Below are 21,125 nucleotides of genomic sequence, written 5' to 3'. Positions count from 1 at the left end.
TCTTCCCTGATTGGCATTTAGTGATGTATCTCTTCATTCTTTCAATGGTATCTTTTGATAAACAGAAATTTGTGATTTTTATGTAGTCTAATTTATCATTCTTAATTTAATGACCAGTGTTTTTGTATCTTGTTTAAGGCATATTTACTCCCCTGAGATTAAGGTATTCTCCTGTGTTTTATCATCCATCTGGAACTGATTTAGGGTACATTGTGAAGTAGCAGTCCAATTTCATTTCTTTCCACGTGGATATTCAGTAGTCTCGGCACAGTTACTGAAAAGACTGCTCGGTAGTACCTCTTTTGCCACAAATCAGGCATCTCTATCTGTATGATTATTCCAGGCTCTATTCTGGTCCATTGGCCTATTTGCCTGGCATTGTGCCAAGAGCATGTTGTCTTACTTACTGTAGCTTTACCATAAATAAGTCCTGGTAGAGCAGAGCCTTCCACCTTGTTCTTCTTCAGACATGTCCTGAGAGCTGTACTTGTCTCTGCATGTTCCATATACATTTTAGAATCAAGTTGTCAGTTTACCCACACACACATTTACAAAAACTGTTGGGATTTTGCCTTGAATTATTAAATCAAATCTTTGTAGCAACTGGAGAATAACTGACAGATTTTTAATATTGAGTCTTCCAATTCATGAACATGGTTGGTGTCTGTCTTCCCACTTACTTAGGTCTCTGATTTCTTTCAATAAAGAAATCAAATTATCTCCATAGAAATTGTGTACATCTTTAGTTAGATTCTTAGGCATTTGCTTTTAAAAATGAAACAGTGTCTTTTTCTCTTTCTCTTTTTCTCTCCTTTCTCCTTTCCTTTTTCCTTGTATTGACTTTATATTCCTTCTATTTATCAAGCTTCATCAATTCCAATAATTTATCTGTGGAACTGTTTGGATTTCCTGCATACCTGATCATATCATCTATGTATAAGGAAGATTTTGTTTATTCCTTTCCAATTCTTTTACGTTTTATTTATTTATTTATTTACATTTTATTTATTTCTCTAACCTTTACTGCAGTGGATCCAGAATAATGGTGATAGCAGTTACCTTTGTTTATTTCTGATCTTAGAGTTTTCTAAGCGTAAACAGATGGTGAATTTTATCAAATGCTTTTTTTCCTGTATTTATTGAAATTATTTTCTTCTTTGTTAATGCAGTGAATTTCATTAATTCTTTGGTTAACCACACTTGGTCATGATGTATAAACCTTTTTATATATTGCTAGATTTGCTTTGCTTGTATTTCGTTTAGACTTTACATCTATATTTGTGGGAAGATTATACTTCAATTTTCTTGTACTGTCCATATCAGATTTTTAGATCTAGATTATGCTAGCCTCATAAAATGAATTGAGGAGTGTCCTCTGTTTTTTGTTTGTTTGTTTGTTTGTTTTTGTTTTCCATGTATGATTGGTAGAACTCACCTATAAACCCATATAGGCCAGACTTTCTTGTGAAAAGAGTTTCCATTTCTGATTCAATTGCTTAAATACTTAAAGGAATATTCAAGTTTTCTATTTATTTCTCTGTCACTTTTGGTGAATTATATTTCACTAGCAATGAGTGCATTTTATCTAAACTTTAAACAGTTTTGTTGTAAGGCGGTTCATAATATCTCTAACAGTCTCTAACAGGATCTTTTTAATTCTTGATACTAGTAATTTGTGCCTTTTCTTTTTCTTTCTCAGCCTTGCCAAATATTTACCAGTTTTATTCGTCTTTTAAACAACAACTTTTAGCTTTGTAAATCCTTTTTATTGTGTGTTTATTCTCTATTTCAGTAATTTCTGCTTGTTGTTATTTCCATTCTTCTACTTTAGATTTAATCTTCTAGGCTTTATTTCCTTCTTTAAATTTCAATCTTTGTATCGTTGAGTTTTTAGTTGGGTCTCTTGTTAAAGACATGTGGTTGCTTTTTATTCTAGACTCTTAATCTTTGTCTTTTAATTGGAGCATTTAATTATATTTTGATGTATTTTGATTGACATTATGGTCTTTTGTGCTTTCTATTTTTACCACTTGTTACATGTTTAATTTCTTCACCTGCCCTGATTTATTTGGATCAATTGAATTTTTTATCATTTTATTTTTCTTTTATTAATTTGGAAGTTTAAGCACTCTTTGCTGTTACCTGAGCGTGTAGCCCAGAATATACAGTATGCCTCCCTAATTCATCAAATTCTAATATTGATACCATTATTGTTTAGCTGAACAGCACAAGCACTGTAGAACATATTAATGCAATATAATGCCCCCCCTTGACTTATAGGCTATTGTTTTCACATATATAAGTTACATTTATGTGTATAAGTCCATAAGTTACATGTATTTACATCACTCCAAATTATATTATTGTTTGTATTCATTTAGATTTACCCACACACTTATCCTTTCTTTGTTCTTTATTCTTTCAGCATCTGTAAGGTTTTATCTGGATTCATTTTCCTTGTGTCGGTTTGCTAGCCACAAACTCTCCATTATTGCTGGTTTCAGACTTTCCTTATTTTCCTTTCAGTATTGAAGGATAGTCACTGAGCAGAGAATTCTAGGTTGATATTTTCTTTCCATTAGATATCATTCCACTGTCTTCCGGCTTCCACTGATGTTAAGAATTCAGCTAGTAGTCTTCTCTCTGAGGGTAGTCTGTCTTTATTTTTCGGGTTATTGAAAAAATGTTTTCTTCATCTTCTGTTTTCTGTGGTTTCCTCTGTGATGTGTTGTGTGTGCTTTTAATCCTGCCTTAGGTCTTTAGGTCTCTTGGATCAGTGTATTGGTATTATTTATGTTTAGGGAATGTTCTCAGCCATTCTCTCTTCAGATATTACCTCTGCCTTTTTTTTTCTCTCATCACCTTTGTGACCCAATTAAGTATAGATATAGGTATATCTTATGGTATTCTCTCGATCTTCTACCTTTTTTTCTGTATTTTGTATGTTTTTACTTTTTTAAAGCTACATTTCTTTTTTTTTTTGCAAAAAAAATTCAAGCTCAACTTTTATATTCTGGGACTTAGTAAACTTCATTATTTTAATAATCTGTGTTGGATAATCTAAGTTATGAAATCCCTGTTTGTCTTTATTGTCTGTCATTTTTTCTGATTCTTGGTCAGGATATCTTTATGTACCTGGTTAATTCTGACTCCGTGCTAGAAATTATTTTGAAAATTATTGGCCTTGAATGATCCTTTCTTCCTTTAGAGAGGACTTTTATTTGCTTTTACCAGACACTTGTAGACACTAGCAATTTGGGACTATCTTAATCAAGTTTCAAGGCTTGAATTTTCAGGACCAGTTAGAGGTAAAGCCAGATTGCAAACTAGTGAAGAAGCTGATTACTTCTGTTTCACCCCTAACCCTTTAGGGTCCTAGCTCGGTGTTGGAGGGTAGTTTATGAGATTCCTCTGTATTCTGACTTGCTTTCCTTTAGAGATCTTCTGTGTAAGCAGATGTCCCCAGGGCAAAAAGGACTGATCCTTGGCTTGATTCTTGATAGATGACAGTATCCATGTTTACATTTTGATAGGTCAAAATGAAATGTTGGTTTAATTTGCATTTATTTTATTACTAGTGTGGTCAAATATTTTTAAAGTATGTTTTCCCATTTCTTTATCTGCTCACTTTCTTTTACTTTTTGCCATTTTTGTAAGAATTCTTTATTTACTAAGGATTTTACTTTTTTCACATATTTCCAAGTATTTTCCCCAAATTTGCCTGTTTAATTTTGTTTACAGTGTTGGACTTTTTTGTGTATTGACTTTTTAAATATGCAGAAGTCTAAAATTCTGTCAGAGAAAGACGTTACAAATAAGCAACAATAAGGCTAAAATGAACTCTGTGGTGCTGGATTAGAGTTGGAGATGGCAATATGATATATGTGTGCGCACACACATATAGTATACATAGTGACTTTATAGTGGAGAAACCTGGCTGACGACCCCTCTTAACCAAGGAATCAAGTTAGCATCACCAGTGATAAGTCATGTGGATATCACGTGCCCCCTGAGGTGATGTTCTGAGAAGGGCACTTTACCTCAGTGGTATCCTCCCCCTAAAACCCACACTCTTCATCTAAAAGTGAAAAAAACTTCAGACAGGTCCAAATTGAAGGACATCCCACAAAATACCTGGCCAGTGCTCTTTTTAAAGTGTCATGGTTGTGAAAAACAAGGAAAGACTGAGACATTGTCACAGAGTAGACTAAGGAGACTCAATGACAAAATGTAATGTGTCCTGCATGGGATCCCAGAACAAAGAAAGTACCTTAGTCCACAAACGCATGAAGTCCAAATACAGTCTGGAGTTGAGCTAATAGTAATGTATCAGGGTCATTCTCTTAGTTTTGACAAACGTGCTATAGTTAACATTAGGGGAAGTTGGGTGAGGGGTATACAGAACTCTTTGTCCCATTTATTCCATTTTTATGTAAATCTAAAATTATTAGAAACTGAACAGTTTTCTTCAATCAAAATTAAACAAACATGAAACCATGAGTTTACACCATTATTTCCATTAAATACAGAGTTTTATTTGTGAGATGTTAATTAGATAATAAAGAATTGTTAGTTTGTAACATAACTTTATAACTGCAGTTATTTTACAAAAAGAGTCCTTACCTTTTGGAGATAAGTACTGGAATACTTATCATAAAGTCTGGGATTTGCCTCAGAATCAGGTGAGGGGAGGTCCGTGGGTAATGGCTTGAAGTTTAGGTAAAGCAGGATTAGCCAGTGAGTTGTTCATTGTTGGAGCAGGGTAATGGGAATATGAGCCTTACTCAATACCTTCTACTTTTGAAATTTTCCATAATATGAAGTTTTTTAAAAGAGAGAAAGAAATTACAGAGTTTTTACTTAATTTTTCAATTTATTTTTATTTTTAAATTTTGTAAGTTAAGGTATAGAGGGTTACAACATTCTGTTCCTGGTGTACGACAGTGGTTCACAATTTTTAAAGGTTGAACTTCATTTATAGTTATTATAAAACATTGGCTATATTTCCTGTGTTGTATAAAATATCCTTGTAGCTTATTTATTTTAACGTACAGTTTGTACCACTTAATCCCCTACCCCTCCCTTACCCCCTCCCTTCCCTCTCCCTGCTGGTAACCACTAGTTTGTTCTCTCTATCTGTGAGTCTGTTTCTTTTTTGTTATATAAGCTAGTTTTTTTTTAATTCCACATATAAGTGATATCATACAGTATTTGTCTTTCTCTGTCTGACCTATTTCACTTAACATAATACCATAATACTGAGCACAATTAAGTAAAAGTTTTATTTAATCTAAAAAATTGTATATTTGTACATCTTTTCTCTGAAAATCTGGGTTTCTTACCACATTAACATACTTGTTTCATCCTACTAGTTTAAATAAATAATGAAAACAAGACTACCAAATGCAGATTAGGCTTTCTTTGCCCTTCTTTTCAGCCTTAGGGTATATCCCACTAGGGATGCACAATCAAACCACTGAGTTTTAAAGTCACTAAAATAACTCTTCTCTTTGCAATTATGCCACGAGCTTGGCATAGAGTTAAGTCTGTTTATTTCAATTTGTCTTTTTTAAATTAGTTTTTATTGAGATAATTATAGAGTCCCATGCAGCTTATAAAGAAGTAATACAGAGAGATCCTTGTAGATGTTGCCCAGTTTCACCCAACATTAACATTGTACAAAACTAGTATGTTGTCACAACTAGGATATTGCACTGATACACTCTTCCGATCTTATTCAGGTATTTGCATCAGTTTGTTTTTAGAGATTGCCTCTTATTTCTTCTTGACTTAGTTTTGGTTTTAAATAATGAAAAACATACATGATTGGAAGGTCAAACGTTTTAAAAGTTTTAATTTAATTTTTAATTTAACAATATGAAAACACCGGGGATCTCTCCATAGCAGTATGTAGACATCTTCTTCATTCCTATTTATACCTTCTTAGTACTCCATTATGGATATAAAATTATTTATTAAGCCAGTTCCCTATTGATGGACATTTGGATCATTTCCAGTCTTCTTTTAAGTTAATAACCTTGTGCATACATCATTTCACACTATTGTTAATGCCAAATTCCTTCCACAAATGTTGTACCACTTTCCACTCCTACCAGCATTGTATGAAAGTTGTAGACTCTCATTTTAAATTGTGATCTAAAGAACTGAACTAATCTTTCAGTCATATTATTAGTAAATATCTTATTTCATTCTAAAACTGTGCTTATATGTATAAATCTAGACAGAGAAAATTATAGATAAATTCTGTTTTATTCTTATGGTCCTCGTCCATATCTGTGGACTTGACCAGAATGATGTTAACTACAGTGGATTACTGTGAGATCACTAGGCCCAAGAGAATTTATAATACTCAGAAATAGAGATAAGGTCTTTTGTCCTTCTGCTGGTTAACTTGGGTCAGTAGGCAGTGTCTTTGAATATTAATACGGAGGTATGAAAAATATATTTGTTCTGTCTTTTTGCCAGACTCTAGAAAGTATTTGTTTGTCTTAAAGATACTCTTCATATTTCTCACACACACCAATGAGGGCTCAAAAAGTTCAAAGGAGATAGGGACAAAATCTTGATGAGCCTTTTAAGAAATGGCAGGGATTTTGGATTTTATCTTAAAGATACGAATGCCATCACAAGCAATTATATGATCAGACTTCCATTCTGAAAGCGTTCTTTGGCTATAGTATTGCTGTAGGGTTGGATTTGGATATGGGGAGCATTTGGAAGCCATTACAGTGATTTAGTAGGAACGTTGATGGCTAGGATAGATCAGTGTCAGTAGAGATGAAAGGAAGTAAACAGAACTTGGAGATATTTAGGAATTAGAATGGACAAGATTTGCGTAAAGGAAGTAAGGAAGCAAGAGTCAAAGTTGACTCTCTAGTTACTGGCCTGAGCACCTAGTGTGTGAAGGTGCCTGAAAATAGATGGTGAAATACATTTTGGACATGTTGAGTTTGAAGTTTCTGTGAGACATCTGAGTGAAGTTGCTAAAGATGAAGTTGAACATGTGGATTAGGAAGGAGCACAGAGAGAGACCATGGCTAGACACAGAGATTGGGGGGAGGGGTTGCTATTTAGATGGTTTAGAAGAGTATAGAGAGGGAGAAGAAAAGAGGACTTGAGGACTGAGGGGCTCCCAAATTTGAAAAGTGTGGGCTCTAGAACAGGAGGAATACCTAGCAGATGAGATAGCGAAGACACAGCTAAAGAGATGGAATGAAAATCATGGCGGCAGAATGTCACAGAAGCCAGGTAAAGAGAGTATGTCAGGAACAGTATTGGGAAATGGAGGGTTTGGGCACTTTTAGTCCCATCCTCCATTAAATTCTCTTATTCCTCAACCAATATCTAGTGCTTATGCTATGCAGAGCTCCTGTTCTGGCTCGGTTTTGAGACACGCCCTGTTTTTTCTGTCTCTTGATATCTCTATCTGGTAGCTGGAGGTAGTGAAATAATAGAGAACAAATGGAGAGGCCTGCACTATTGTCCTAACTCTGTCACCAACTTTATCCATTTAGTAGTTTTGTTTCTTAATGCCTAATATCTATGAGATAGAGCTAGAAGCTCAGGACAGAGATGGGTAGACATGGAAAGAATTATGATGAGAGGAAGGAAGAGAAAGACCATTCACAGAGGAGGCAATACTGAGATTTGAAGGATGACCAGGAGCTTGCCAAGTGATAGTGGCCAGGACGAAATTAGACAAAGGCTGTAAAGGTAAAGAAATCTCATGAAATGTAAAGAAAGAAAACAGAATGAAGCCAGGCCTCATAAAAACAAGAAAGAAAGACCTCAGGAACTGAGATCACTACTCCCTTCATCCCTCAGGATTTTGCATCTATTTTGCTCTGGAAAGACCAGCTCTCCCTGTTTACTCAAGGACTTGCACACGGCCCCCAAACAGGCTCCCCAGCTCCCCAGTCTGCATGACCTGCAAGGCCAAGTATCTCCTGCTTCTCTTCATATTCCAGACACATGCACACACACACACGGTGGCGGTGGGGTGGGGATACGAATGGATGAGTGAATGAATTTATCTCATTATCTCAGTCTCCTCCTTCTCCTTTAGAACCCTGAGTATCCTCAGTTACTGACCTGACCCTCTATGGAAAACCTCCTTTTGAATCTGGGATATGTTCCATGTCCAGCCAGGGCAAAATAAAAGGCCACTTCTGTTTCCATGCTTGGGCTGGGGTTCTAGGTAGAAGAGTTTAATACTGTATGGAAGGCACGTTGACTATGAGTAGGAAGGGACGTAAGCTTAGAGACAGGGCGAGGAGCATGTGGAATGGCCAGAAATGTGAGTTGGCTTATATGGTTGGGACACTATTAATAATAGTGAACTGTTACTTTGGAACAAGATGCAAGATGAGAGAATGGAGATGAGGTAGGACATGTAATAATAAAAGCCTCTAGTGGTGTGTGTAACTGCATTGCTACACTTTATACTTGTCTGTTGTCTCTTAACTCCTCTCAACAACCCACTAAGCTTAATTACTATGTCCATTTTACAGACGAGAAAACTGCAGCTTAAGAGGTTGTGGCTTGCTCAAGGTCAGAAAGCTGGTGTGCTCCAGCCAGGCTTCCAGCCTAGGCAGTTTGACTCTAGAGCATTCACTCTTAGTTGCTCTGATATGTCTAAGGCTTTTAATGCCATATTAAGGATTTAGATTTATCCATTCAAAAGTATTTATTGAATGCCCACAATGTTCCAGGCCCTGTTCTAGATGCTGAGGATTTAACAGTGAGTAATTCAAAGTGCACGCCTACATGAAATGTATATTCTAGTGGAAGAGGCAAACTAACAAATAAATATGTAGTAATAATGGTGAGTAGTGATAAGTGCCATGAAGAACAAGAGCCAGGGAAGGGATAGAGTGATGAGGATGCTACTTCAGATAGGGTGTTCAGAGAAGCCCTTTCTGAGGAGATGACATTTGATCAGACTTTAAAGTTTATTCTGTAGGTGGTGGAGCACATTGAAATAATTTTACTAAGGTAATAATACCACATTTGTACACTAGAGAGAGACTCCTAGACTCCATGTGAAAAATGTGGTAGAGGGTCGAAACTAAAGTCAGTAAAGAATTCCAGGCAAGATGGGATTTTGGAGTTAAACTTCTTCATTGTAATAGGAACTGAGAGCCCCTAAGAAGAAGGGGTTTGGTTCACCGCATGAAATCCAGGGATAACACAGAGACCCTCAACCTTAAGCAGTGGCTAAGAAAAATACTAGCCATCATATATAAAGGCATAGATAGGTCGGGGGACCTACAGAGAAAAACAAAAACAAGAAATCCCCACTTGAGATACGTGTTTAAATGAAAATTTCAAAACACACAAGGGAAAATTAACATCCCAAAACAAACTCAATAGATAGGAAATTTGGTCTAAAGAAAATGGAAATAATAGGAAAATCTGAAAGGGATTTCAGAGTCCTTAGAAAGAGAGAGAGAAGGGCTAACATTCATAGAATAAGAGGCTCTTCTATTCAGTAAATGTTGATAAGTCCTTAAGAGGGCATGTGCGTGTGTGTGTGTTTGGAATCAATATGCCCAGGCTGAAAGACAATATCGAGGAACCAATACAGAGCAAAGCACAGTTAAACAGAGATGATAAGTATGAAAGAGAAGCTAAAAGTCATGGAAGCCACATTGAGAATATCCAACATACATAAACAGAATTCTAGAAGTATAGAGGGAGTGATGAAGAGGGGAGACCTTACTCAAAAAAATAATCATCCAGAACTTCCCCAAACTGAAGAAAGACTGTCCCCATTAGATAGAAATAAGGTTTGGGGAAGAAAATCACTAATCCACTTTTGGATCATCTGAGTTTGTGGTGACTGTGGGACACCTACCTGTAGATGTCCAGTACCAGCTGCGCCATATGGATCTGGCCCCCAGGAGAAGACTTTGGGCTAGAGATGGAGTTTAGGAGTTGTAACCAGTAGGACAGGACCCTTTTCACCTCTTGGCACCTCAGTTTCTACCCTACCAACTTGTAAGAATGAAATGAAGTGTGGAAGTACTCTGATAATCAAAACTAGTTGGTCTTATCTTGTCATCATTGTCATTACCATAAATTCTGTTTCTTGTAGCACCTCAGGACTAGAGGGTAAGAGCTGGGATTCTGGAGCCAGATTGCTTAGATTCCGCTGCTTTCTAACCGTGCGACCTTGGACAAGTTATATAACATTTGTCTTAAGCCTCAATTTCCTCATCTGTACCTTTCTCTTTGTGTTGTTATGAAGATTAAATAAGTTATTACATGTAAAGTCTTAAAATGGCACTTAGTGTGTGGTTAAATGCTCAGTAAATCTTTGCTGTTAGCTATTAACTTATCTGCATTTAACAGGAACCTTCAGTATCTTATCCCAGAGGAATGACTAATGTGAAAATCATAGTCTATGAGGATAATAAATTTAGATATCTGTGTGTTCCTGTAATACTCAAAGGATCTTTCTAGTTAACTGCTGACTTTTATTTGTCCACATGCGAAGTTTTGTTGCTGTTTGCAAATTGGCCGTAATGTTATCTGAACATTCAAGAACTCCTTTTTTTATTTTGTGAGGTTTGAAACTTGGAAATAATTTATGGGCGTATGGAATCTTCTCGTGAAGGCATAGTAATGGTTCCATTTTTCTTGTTAAACTTAATCTTAGGCAGATACCTGTGATTATACCTCTGTTTTTGTTTATGTCTCTAGATTTATTAATACCAACATTAATATTTTTATGTTAGCTAGGAACTCGCTTAGAAGTAAGAATTATACCAGCCAGTTTGATTTCAGAGTGCAAATGGCAGTAAAATGAAAACAGAAAATCAATAGTTAACTGTGTGATGATTTTTTAATCCCTGGTGTGTTTGCTCAAGATGAGATCATTTTCCAGATTAGCCTACCTTCCTCATCTGCAAGACCGCATCAGAGTCTGGCATGATTATTTACAGTTCTTTAGATGTTCTGTGAGACAAACAGAGGACATGCCAGGAGCGGAACTGTCAAAGAATGACCCTGAACCTTTGCGTTCCACAAGTGACTCGAAGAAGCATATTGCAGTTGTACCTGCATCATTTGGAGGTGTGCTCCCTCCTGTAGCCCAGGAGCTTGACTGCTGGTGCTGGCAGGGACTGCATTGAGGGACCTGCCTCCTCATGAAGAGAAGGCTTTAAGGAGCAGGTAGGAGAACTGTATTTCTAGAGGGAGGAAGTAGAAAGAAGAGCTAGAGAGACTTACAGAGAATCATAGATGTAACTCCCGTGTACCAGAGTTACAGGAGTTTACATAGGACAGAAAATAAACCAATGCAATGATTGTGATCGGTTCGGTGTTGAGTGGCAGAGGTTCTGTCTCAGCTCCTACCTGTGAAAGTAAGAATAGATCAGGGGTCTAAGTAACTTTTAAAAAAGTAAATAGAAAACTATGTTTAAACTAGCTGAACTAATATATCCAGCAGATAAAGATTTGCATGTAAGGTATTTGCACAATAATTGTTTTTTTTTTAGAATTAGTGAAGTTAAAAGATTCGGGGAAAGAAGGCAGGGTAGAAAAGAGAGAAGTTCAAGTACCTGGGCCTGTGGACACTTTGCCCTGTGCCTAAGTGCCTAAGATTAAATTTAACAAGAAAAATGGAACCGTTACTATGCCCTCAAGAGAAGATTCCATATACCCATAAATTATTTCCAAGTTTCAGACCTTACACAAAATAATAGGAGTTCTTGAATGTTCAAATAACATTACAGCCAATTTGCAAACAGCAACAAACTGAAACCATATATAGTAACCGATGTCTTAGAGGAACTCTGTAGACCTCCTGCTGCAAACAGAAACAAGGTTAGCTTGGAAACTTAGTTCCTCTCTGGCACCACGAAACCCTGTCTGTCTCCTGGTCAGATGGAAAATAAAGCACAAGTGAGGTTCTCTTCACCTGTTAGGATTTGCAGTAATTTTTTTGCAGTAATTTGTGAGGATAGTAGAATATCACTATCCTTTAAACAAACTACATTAAGTCCACGTTAGAGCAAGGGACAAGTATAATGTCCTCCTTCAAAAGGGTGAGCAGGGAGCATGGGGTTGTACAGGGGGCCGCGAATAAAGTGGCTGAGGTTCTAGGCCCATCTGCCATGAATTAGCTACTGACCTAAAGCAAGCCTTTCCATTAAACTTCTAGTTCTAAAATTTGGTGACATGACTGAGTGTGATTTCTAAATCTGAAGGCCCCTCCCCTTTTGTTTTTTCCTTCAGGGCTATAACTGAAAGAGAAAGAGTGTGTGTGTGTGTGTGTGTGTGTGTGTGTGTGTGTGTGTGTGTGTTGGTATTGGAAGTTGGGGAGGTGGGTGTTTAGTAGTGAGAACACTAAGGCCAGCAGTGAAGTTCCTAAAAAATAAACAGAGCACGTTGTTGCTCACAACTGTCTTGCTTTATTTTCTGGGAATTTCAGAAAACCACACAGAGTGGCATCTTAACATAAACAGCTAATCCAGAGGCCTGCTGCTGCTGCTGTTCTAGGATTATTTGCCATCTCTTGTAGCTGGTTTCCTCATCCACTAGGAGGCGCCATTGTCAAACAGCACTCGGGACAAAAGCTCTTAGTCCTTTAAGCAAGAAATGGGTGGTAAATATAAGACCTTGGAAATGGTGAGAAATCAACCTCTGATATCTAGAAAGGCATTAAAACAATACTCAGCTTCTAAAACTTGATCAACACTATCTTAGACCACATTTCAATTTAGAAGTGGCATTTTTTTTTCAAGCCAGTCCTCTTTCAAAGAATCAGAATTCCATGGGGGTATTAAGAGACTTTAGAGATTACTGAATCAAATCCCATCAGTTTACTGAGCAGTATTGTCAACCCAGAAAGGTTCAGTAGCATAAGCTAGGTCCCACAGGCAGTTACAGATAGACTTGAGAATAAACCCATATGTAGGGGTCATTTCTCATTATTCTTGGCTGTCCAACATCTGAAACCTCTTCCAGTATTTGGAGAGTCTCCCATCTTAAGAGTCTTGTTGGAGGACAAAGCCAGCCTTCTACTATAGAAGCTAAAAATGCTGGGTATTTGCTCTCCTTGGCAGTTAGGATATGGGAATACGACATAGGTTTCATGAGTCAGACACGTCCACTCATGATGTAATAGCTAGTGACAAAAAAAAGGAGCATGTGGAACTTTTAAGTGACAGCAGGGACGATGACTGAGATAGTGTAGCAGCACTCGGGATGGCTTCCAGCATCTCGCCTGAACAGGGACCACGGTGCAAGCTGCTGCAGCTGGCGGAGAACAGCTGTAGTGGTGTTCTCCTCACATCAGTTCAGGGCTTTGTTTCTGACTGCATAGCCCCAGTCGTGGTTTTACAGCCCTCCTACCACTCTGTGAGCAACCCAGTGTCCTATTAATAAACTCCTTTTCTGCTTAAATCAGCCAGAGGTGGTTTCTTTTTCTTACAACTAAGAGCCTTAACTGACCCAGCATTAAGGAACAAGAGTGAGTAGAGGAGGGTGGCAGAAGACACCATCCTAAGAAGGGGAGTCAGTGGCCTTGTTAAGTAGTTGTAAAATCTGTGGTTGGACTGCTACCTCTTATACTTTGAGATATCAGTCATGGCCTAGGAGGGCTATAAGATTAGGCATAGAGCTGGGGATGGGGGTAAAAGTGGAGGACAGGCCAAGGGCTGGATATCCCAATATGACATGTTCTGATGAGGAATTCTGAGGATCACAAGAACTCTTAATAGAATCTAATATTCCAGGTCCTTGTGAATCAAGATGGAGGGTTAGAACATATTTAGCAATTTGTAAGTCTGATGTATAACTTTTAAATATTTGGACATATGGTGCTATGGGCTTCCATTTTTACTGGTGGCTCAGGCCCTGCAAATGTTCCAGGTGGGCCTAAACTAAGGGCGGCCACCAGTAACATGGCCAAAACAACTGTGAATCTGTACCCTACTGGTCCCAGGCAAGGTTGTGAGGCAGAAGAATTTGTGTTGTGTGCTCTGGTTTCCCTCTTGATGACCCTTCCCTTCCTTTGGTCCTCTGTCTCCTTGTTTCTACTCACCCTCAGTTGAAGACCTTCTTGGTACATTTCATTCCTTCAAGGAGCTATGAGCAGTCCCCTTCAGATGCTACCTAACCTGCAGCACCCACCAGTGGGAGTCTTCCTTTTAGATACGGCTAAACATTCAGACCCACAAAACACCACAGGCCACACTTGACATCCGATCCACTTAGAAAGATACAGGGCAGGAAACAGTGCTTGCCAGCCAGGCAGTGCCAGGCATTCCTCTTCAAAGGAGTCCTTTCAGCAGGACATATGATAAAGTACAGTAAATATAATAGAGAAAAGAAACGTTTCCAAATAGTGTTGAAAAAACTAATTAGCAATTCAGAAGTCATTTTAGATCTCCCCCCACCTCCAGAAAAAAGAAAACCACAGACAGAATAGAGTTTATATAAATAGATCAGATCACAGGAAAGCTAGAAAAAACTAAAATTATTTAACAGATCTTTGGAGAGCTTTTATAACTTCAAAGGACTGAGATTCACAAAGAAAAACATCAATAGATTTAACTAAAATTGAAAAAACTAGAAAATTAATTTGCTTCAATATTGACATAAAAGGGTTACATTCTACTGAACATAGATAAAGAGAGCTTACTCCTGTGGAAGGGAAGATGTTAAGCTTCATACACAAATGGGCAAGAACAAGCATAGACAGTTCCCACCAAAAGAAATACAGCTCGTGCATAGACATATAGGGATATGCTGTCATTTTAATATCTTGGACAATATATCAGAATGGCTTTATTAAGCAATTCCCATTTCAGTGCACATCCCGTTTCTCCATTGAAAACTTGCACGTTTCTATCTACTTGCATTTTATAGTTAACAATCCTGTGTAAATACCTTGTCTGCTCCTTGTCCAAGTTCATTCTGAAAGAATTTGTATCCCATTTACAATATAGGTGGGAGAGGAGAGCTTAGCTCAAATCATGACCCCTTAAATATTTCCACAGTCTACTCTGAAGTCCATCTGACACATTAACTCATTTCCTAGTGCTCCAGACCTTTTTGTTATTTGCTTGTTAAAAGAAATGCCTTGAGATGCTGCTGTCCTCTTAACCACCATGTAGTACCCCTGCGCCCCCCGCCTCTTGCTGTCTGTCATTCTCATCCGCTCCTCCTCTCCCTCTCCTCACTACTTTTCTTCACGACCTGTCTCACAGGCCGCTTACTCCATGAAGACTGAGTCCCACAAAGATATGCCCTTTCCTTCCATTGAAACTCTTTAATTTGCACTATTCTAACTAATTCCTCCTGAAGATGGCATAGTTTAGATGGAGGAAGGATGGAAATAAAGGTCGAGTGTGCATGACTCCTCTTTCTTTCAGAAGCGAACTCACCATCAATGAATATTTGTAAACATTCATCAATATGTGGGATATTATGCTGAGACAAAAGACCTGTATATGCCCTCAAGTTGTTTGTAGTCAAATTGTACAGAGCAGGCAGGTGCTTATCCATGAAATAAATAATAATAACTGGTAGTGTAGGTCTAATGACCACAGAGAGGCACAGGTTCTTAGGGCCCTGAGAGATCAGTGGAAGAAACATTTGGGAGCTGGAACAGGCAGGCAGGCTTGTACAAAGTTGATGAAGGGCGTCAGCTTAAGTGTAGGAGAGAGACAGGTGGAAAAGTAAAGAGAACACAGTCCTAGCGGGGCCATAAAGAGAGCAAAAGTACTGGGAAAAGTTGGTGGCTCTGAGACATTTGTGAAGACATCAGGACAGTACCACAAGCACAGTCCTGATTTAGAAGAAAATAAAGCAGAATTAAAGTTGGGATTGTTTTCCTAATCAGTAGAGATTGATTTGTATATGCAAGGATTAAAGTATGGATTGGCAGGCTTATTAAATACAGAGAATTCATTTAAACCACATCAACAATACAGTATTCACATGTATCATCTGGGGAGATGGGGATGGAGGCTCTGCATTTTGAAGATCTCCCTAAGTGGTTCTGGATGGATTTGTTATACAGAGCCCTCCCATATGCTATGGTTTTTACCTTCCTAGCTGTGATCTCTTACCTTCCATTAAGTAACTCAGAGCCTTGAGCAGAAGCCAGAAGTTTCCCTCTTTGTAACCTGAGTATTTGGGGTGGCTGCGGGGACAACGATACATGGACTCTAAAGTCAGACTGCCTGAGTTTGAATCCTGGATCCGCCAATTACTACCTGTGTGATGTCTTGGACAAGTTTCTTTCTTTTTTCCCATGGGTATGCTATTTTATTCACATTTAAATTTCACCATCAAACTCTGAGCTCAAGTATATGCTGGCCCTGTGTTCAGATTTTTGAAATAAAGATAAATGGACAGCTTTAAGGGTTCAGTGTATTAAACACTGCACAACATAATCAACAATTAGAAAAAATCGGATGGATGGTATAACTATTACATACGTTTATACATTTAGTAGCACAAGTACAGGGACAAGCCCTGCAATTTGAGGAAAAACCTGTTCAGGATGGAGAGGTCCTTGGTTGCTAACAGAATCTCCCCTTGACTTGAGTTGTGAGGCAAACCAAGGAGTCCGTCAGTATAGAAAACCCGCTGAATTCAGGACAAACAGTAACAACAGGATATTAAGGAATTGGCTGTTACCAATTGGGCTTTGGGGGGCCCATCTGAAGCGAGCAGGGCTGGCTGGAGGCAGCAAATGTTGCAGCTCAAGTCCAGGACCTGTAGTTGAGAACAGCAGTCTAGAGTCAGAATAGTTACTGCTTTCTTCAAAAATTCTTGGGTTTTCCAAACAAGCTGCTAAGGTGCTTTCTCCAAACAGGGGACAAGTTTCTTAACCTTCTCTGTTTGTCAGTTTTCTAATAGGTCAAATAAGGGTGGTAACAATACCTACCTAATAGACTTCTTGTAACTATTAAATGAATTAGTACGTGTAAAGCACTTAGAAAATACCTGTCACATAGTAAGCACTCAGTAAATACTAGGTTTAATTATTTAATACAACCAAATAAGATTATTTGTTTTTAAACTATATATAAAAGAAATCATACAATTTAAATGTATTCTGCTGTGTCTGCTTCTTAAGGATTTAGCTGAATTCCTTTGTGTACCTGTAGTTAATTTCTTTTGATTGCTGTGTAGTATTTTATTTTGTGAATATACCACTGTTGTATCCATTCCACTGCCAATGGACATTTGGGTTGTTGACACCTAGTGGCTATTGTGAACAACAGTGCTGCTGGAAACACTCAGGTACACGTCTGGTGCACATAAGCACATTTAAAGAGGCTGTCTTTGCCCAATACTCTGCAGGCTGCTTTTTGTCATAAATCAAGCATCTATTTATGTATGGATCTGTTTCTAGGTTTGCTGTTATGTTCTATGGTCCTGTTTGTCTGTCCTAGTGTCAATATCATACAGCCTTAATTACTAAGCTTTACATTATAGAATTTTGTAATCAAGTAGAACAGATCTTCCCACCTCATTATTCTCCCCAGATATCTTGGGTCGTCTTGTCCTTTTGCAGTTCCATGTGCATTTTAGATTCTGTTTGACAGTTTCTACAATACCTGTTGGAATTTTGATTGGAATTCCATTCAATTTATGCTTCAATTTGGGAAAGATCAGCTATTGATAATATTGAGACTTCAGTCTTTGAACAGGGTAATTTTTCTCTCCATTTATTTTAGTTACTTAATTTCTGCTAATAAATATCATACTTTTCTCCCTAGAAGTTCTGTGCATGTTTTTATTAAATTTCTTTCTACGTCTTTAAAAGATGCTTTAAAAATTTCATGTGGTTTATAATGATTTGGCTGAATTCTGACTAGTTTTAATTTTACCTTAGAATAGTCTGTATATACAGTTATACCATATGTAAATAATAACAGTTTATTTCTTCATTTTTCTTATACATTTCAATTCTTTAAAAATTTTTTTAAATTAAAAAATTATTTTTTTGTTGTTCATTTGGGGGGGGTAATTAGGTTTATTATCTATTTATTTTTTGGAGGAGGTACTGGGGATTGAACCCAGGACCTCATGCATGCTAAGCATGTGCTCTACCACATGAGCTATACCCTCCCCCCAACATTTCATTTCTTTATCTTGCCCTTACTACACTGTCTAGGACCTCCAGAACATTGTTAATATAAGTTGTTTGAGTGGACATTTTTGTCTTGTTCTTGACCTATGAATTTCTTAAGGTTTAAATACATAGTTTAATTAAATGTTTTTGGCATTTATTGAGATGATCATAATTTTTTCTTATTTGATCTAGCTCAATGTTCAGAATTCTACTAATTGAATTCCACATATTAAAACAGTTTTGCATTGCTTTGGTAAACCCAGCTTGTCCTGATGTAGTTTTTAAAATATTTCTAGATTTGGTTTGCTAATGTTTTATTTGGCTTGTTTGCATCTGTTCATTAGTGAGATTGTCCTTTAATTTTCTCATGCTGTCCTTAACAGGTTTTAGTATCTAGGTTAAGCTAGCTTCATAAAATGAGTTAGAAACTGTTCCTGCTTTATATTCATTTTATATTTCCTCAAAATGTTCAGTAGAACTTGTCAGAAATGTCATCTAGACTTAGAGTTCTTTATACCAATAAGTTTTAAATTATTGATTCAACTCCTTTAATCAGTAAAGAATTACTCAGGTTTTCTAATTCTTTTTGTGTAGTGATGAGTTTTATTTTTCTGGGAGTTTGTCCATTTTGTATACATTTTCAAATTTGTGGCATAAAGTTTTGATATCATCTTTTTAATGTCTGCAGGATATGAAATGATACCTCCCTTTTCATTCTTAGTATAGCTTCTGTATGTATCTTCTCTTTTTTTTTTTAATCAGTCTTGCCAAAGATTCATCATTTCACAGGGAATAACTTTTAGCTTTGTTAATCCCTCTAATATCTGTTTGTTTTCCATTTCATTAATTTCTGTCCTATTTCCTTCTAATTTGTTTGAGTTTAATTTGATGATCTTTATATAACTTATGGAGATGGACGCTTATAAATTTTGAGCCTCTCTTCTTTTCTGATATATGCATTTATAGCAGTAAATTTCCCTCTAAGTACTACTTTACCTGCATTTTACAAGTTTTGATGTGTTTTTGTATTTAGTTTAAGATATTTCCTTATTTTCTAATGATTTATTCTGAGATCTGTGTAATAAAAGTGTATTGCTCATTTTTCAAATGTTGGGGATTTTTTAGTTCAGTTTTATAAATCTTTTTGAAGAACCTATTTTTTTGCTTTGTTTTTTGCTGTTTGGTTGTTTTTTCTTCCTTAATTTCTGCTCATTATTTCCTTCTACCTTCATTGTATTTAATTTGCTCTTCTCTTAAAAAATTTCTCCTGATAGAATGTCACTGATGTCAGCTTCTCTTATTTTACATCAGTATTTGTAATGTTTCTGTTAAATTTACATAATTTAAAAGTTTTAAAACATAAGTTTATGGATACAAACTGCCTTGTAAATAACTATTTTAGCTACATTTTGAAGGGATGTTTTATTTTTTTTTAACATTTGGAACTGTTTTTAGTATAACAAAAATGGTACTACCTGTTCATTTTTTTAAATTTTATTTTATTGAGTTATAGTCAGTTTACAATGTTGTGTCAGTTTCCAGTGTAGAGCACAATTTTTCAGTTATACATGAACATACATATATTCATTGTCACATTCTTTTTCACCATGAGCTACCACAAGATCTTGTATATATTTCCCTGTGCTGTACATACCTGTTCATTTTTAAAAAGTAAAAAAAAAAACAAACAATCCCAACACAGTGCTACCCACTCACTCTTTAACACCCTGTTGTAATATCTAAAAATGTCTCAGTGCATCTGCATATACACAGATATGCATATATGTGTTTATACATCTTACTATATTGTGAACATCTTTCTATATCAATAAATATACTGACATAGCATCATTTTAATGACAGCATAATATTCCACTATGTGGATTGACCACAATTTATTTAACTTTTTTTCTATTGATTGGCATTTAGGTTGTTTCCAACTTCTCCCTATTATAAATGGCTATATAAGCCCTTGTCATTAAAACTTGGCAAATATCCCTGATTATTTCCCTTGTGATGAAATTATTGGGTCAAAGGACATGTAACATTTTTAAGGCCTTTGTCAAGCATTATAAAATCGCCCACCATTGGAAAGGCTGTATTGATGTATTTGTTTTGTCAACAGTGAATTACCTGATGCAGGAAAAATTTCTTCAACCAGTGAGGAGTGTGTGTGTGTGTGTGTGTGGCTAGCTAGCTTCTCATACTGGAAGACTGGACCTATGCCCCAACTCCTCCTTTCAGCCATTTCTATATTTGTGGGTCTAGTAACGGCAACACCCCAATCTTGAAATGTAATGCCTCAATCCTACACAAGTTTTATATGTACTGTTTTCATTATCATGATTAGAAATACTTTTTAATATTCAGTGTGATTTCTCCTTGATTATTTAGCATGTGTTTCTCAATTTCCAAGCATTTGGAGATTTTCTAGTTATTTTGTTTATTTCTAACACAGCTGTAACCGTGATCAGGAAACATACCCCAAATGCTTACAGTCCTTTAAATTTTGTTGGGTCTCAGAAATCCATTTGTACAATTTCTTGAGTTATAAACTGAACTAGTATTTAGTGTGAGAGTGTGTGTAACATAATTTTTACTTGAAAAAATGACTAACAAACAATGATCAGACTTAACTCAGACTTAAATATGCAATGGACATTCAATCAAAAATGAATGAAGTGAGCCTGCTGCTTCCAGAGAAATAACTCACAGTAGTTGTTGCCAATGATGAAATTCAAATTTTCAAGTGAAAATGAGAATTTTGGAAAATTTATATCTGCCACTGTGCGCTTAACAGCTTCCCAGGACTTAAAGAATGTTTCTAATGTAATCAATGGTATTAATGAATGTGATTTTTTGATATCCTGTAATTGAATGTGTCAGTATTTGGAAACTGTATAACTCAATGGACCAGTGTTTTTCAAATGACTAATGCATGATGTTACAAAGTCATGCGCAGGTAAAAGATCTATTCAAAGAACAAGGCAGAACAATGGATTAA

At 36.6% G+C, this 21,125-nt stretch overlaps 1 protein-coding gene across 8 annotated transcripts in view; it reads left to right on the top strand.

Annotated features, from left to right (window-relative positions):
* The window catches only part of CASK (calcium/calmodulin dependent serine protein kinase), a 315,531-nt gene that overhangs the window by 117,721 nt on the left and 176,685 nt on the right, over nucleotides 1-21,125 (top strand). The gene's annotated exons all lie outside the window — the stretch shown is intronic.

The sequence above is a fragment of the Vicugna pacos genome, chromosome X, assembly GCF_048564905.1.
Source record: "Vicugna pacos chromosome X, VicPac4, whole genome shotgun sequence".
Classification (NCBI taxonomy): domain Eukaryota; kingdom Metazoa; phylum Chordata; class Mammalia; order Artiodactyla; family Camelidae; genus Vicugna; species Vicugna pacos.
The sequence above is the reverse complement of the archived record's forward strand: the minus strand, read 5'-3'. Positions and strand labels throughout refer to the sequence as shown.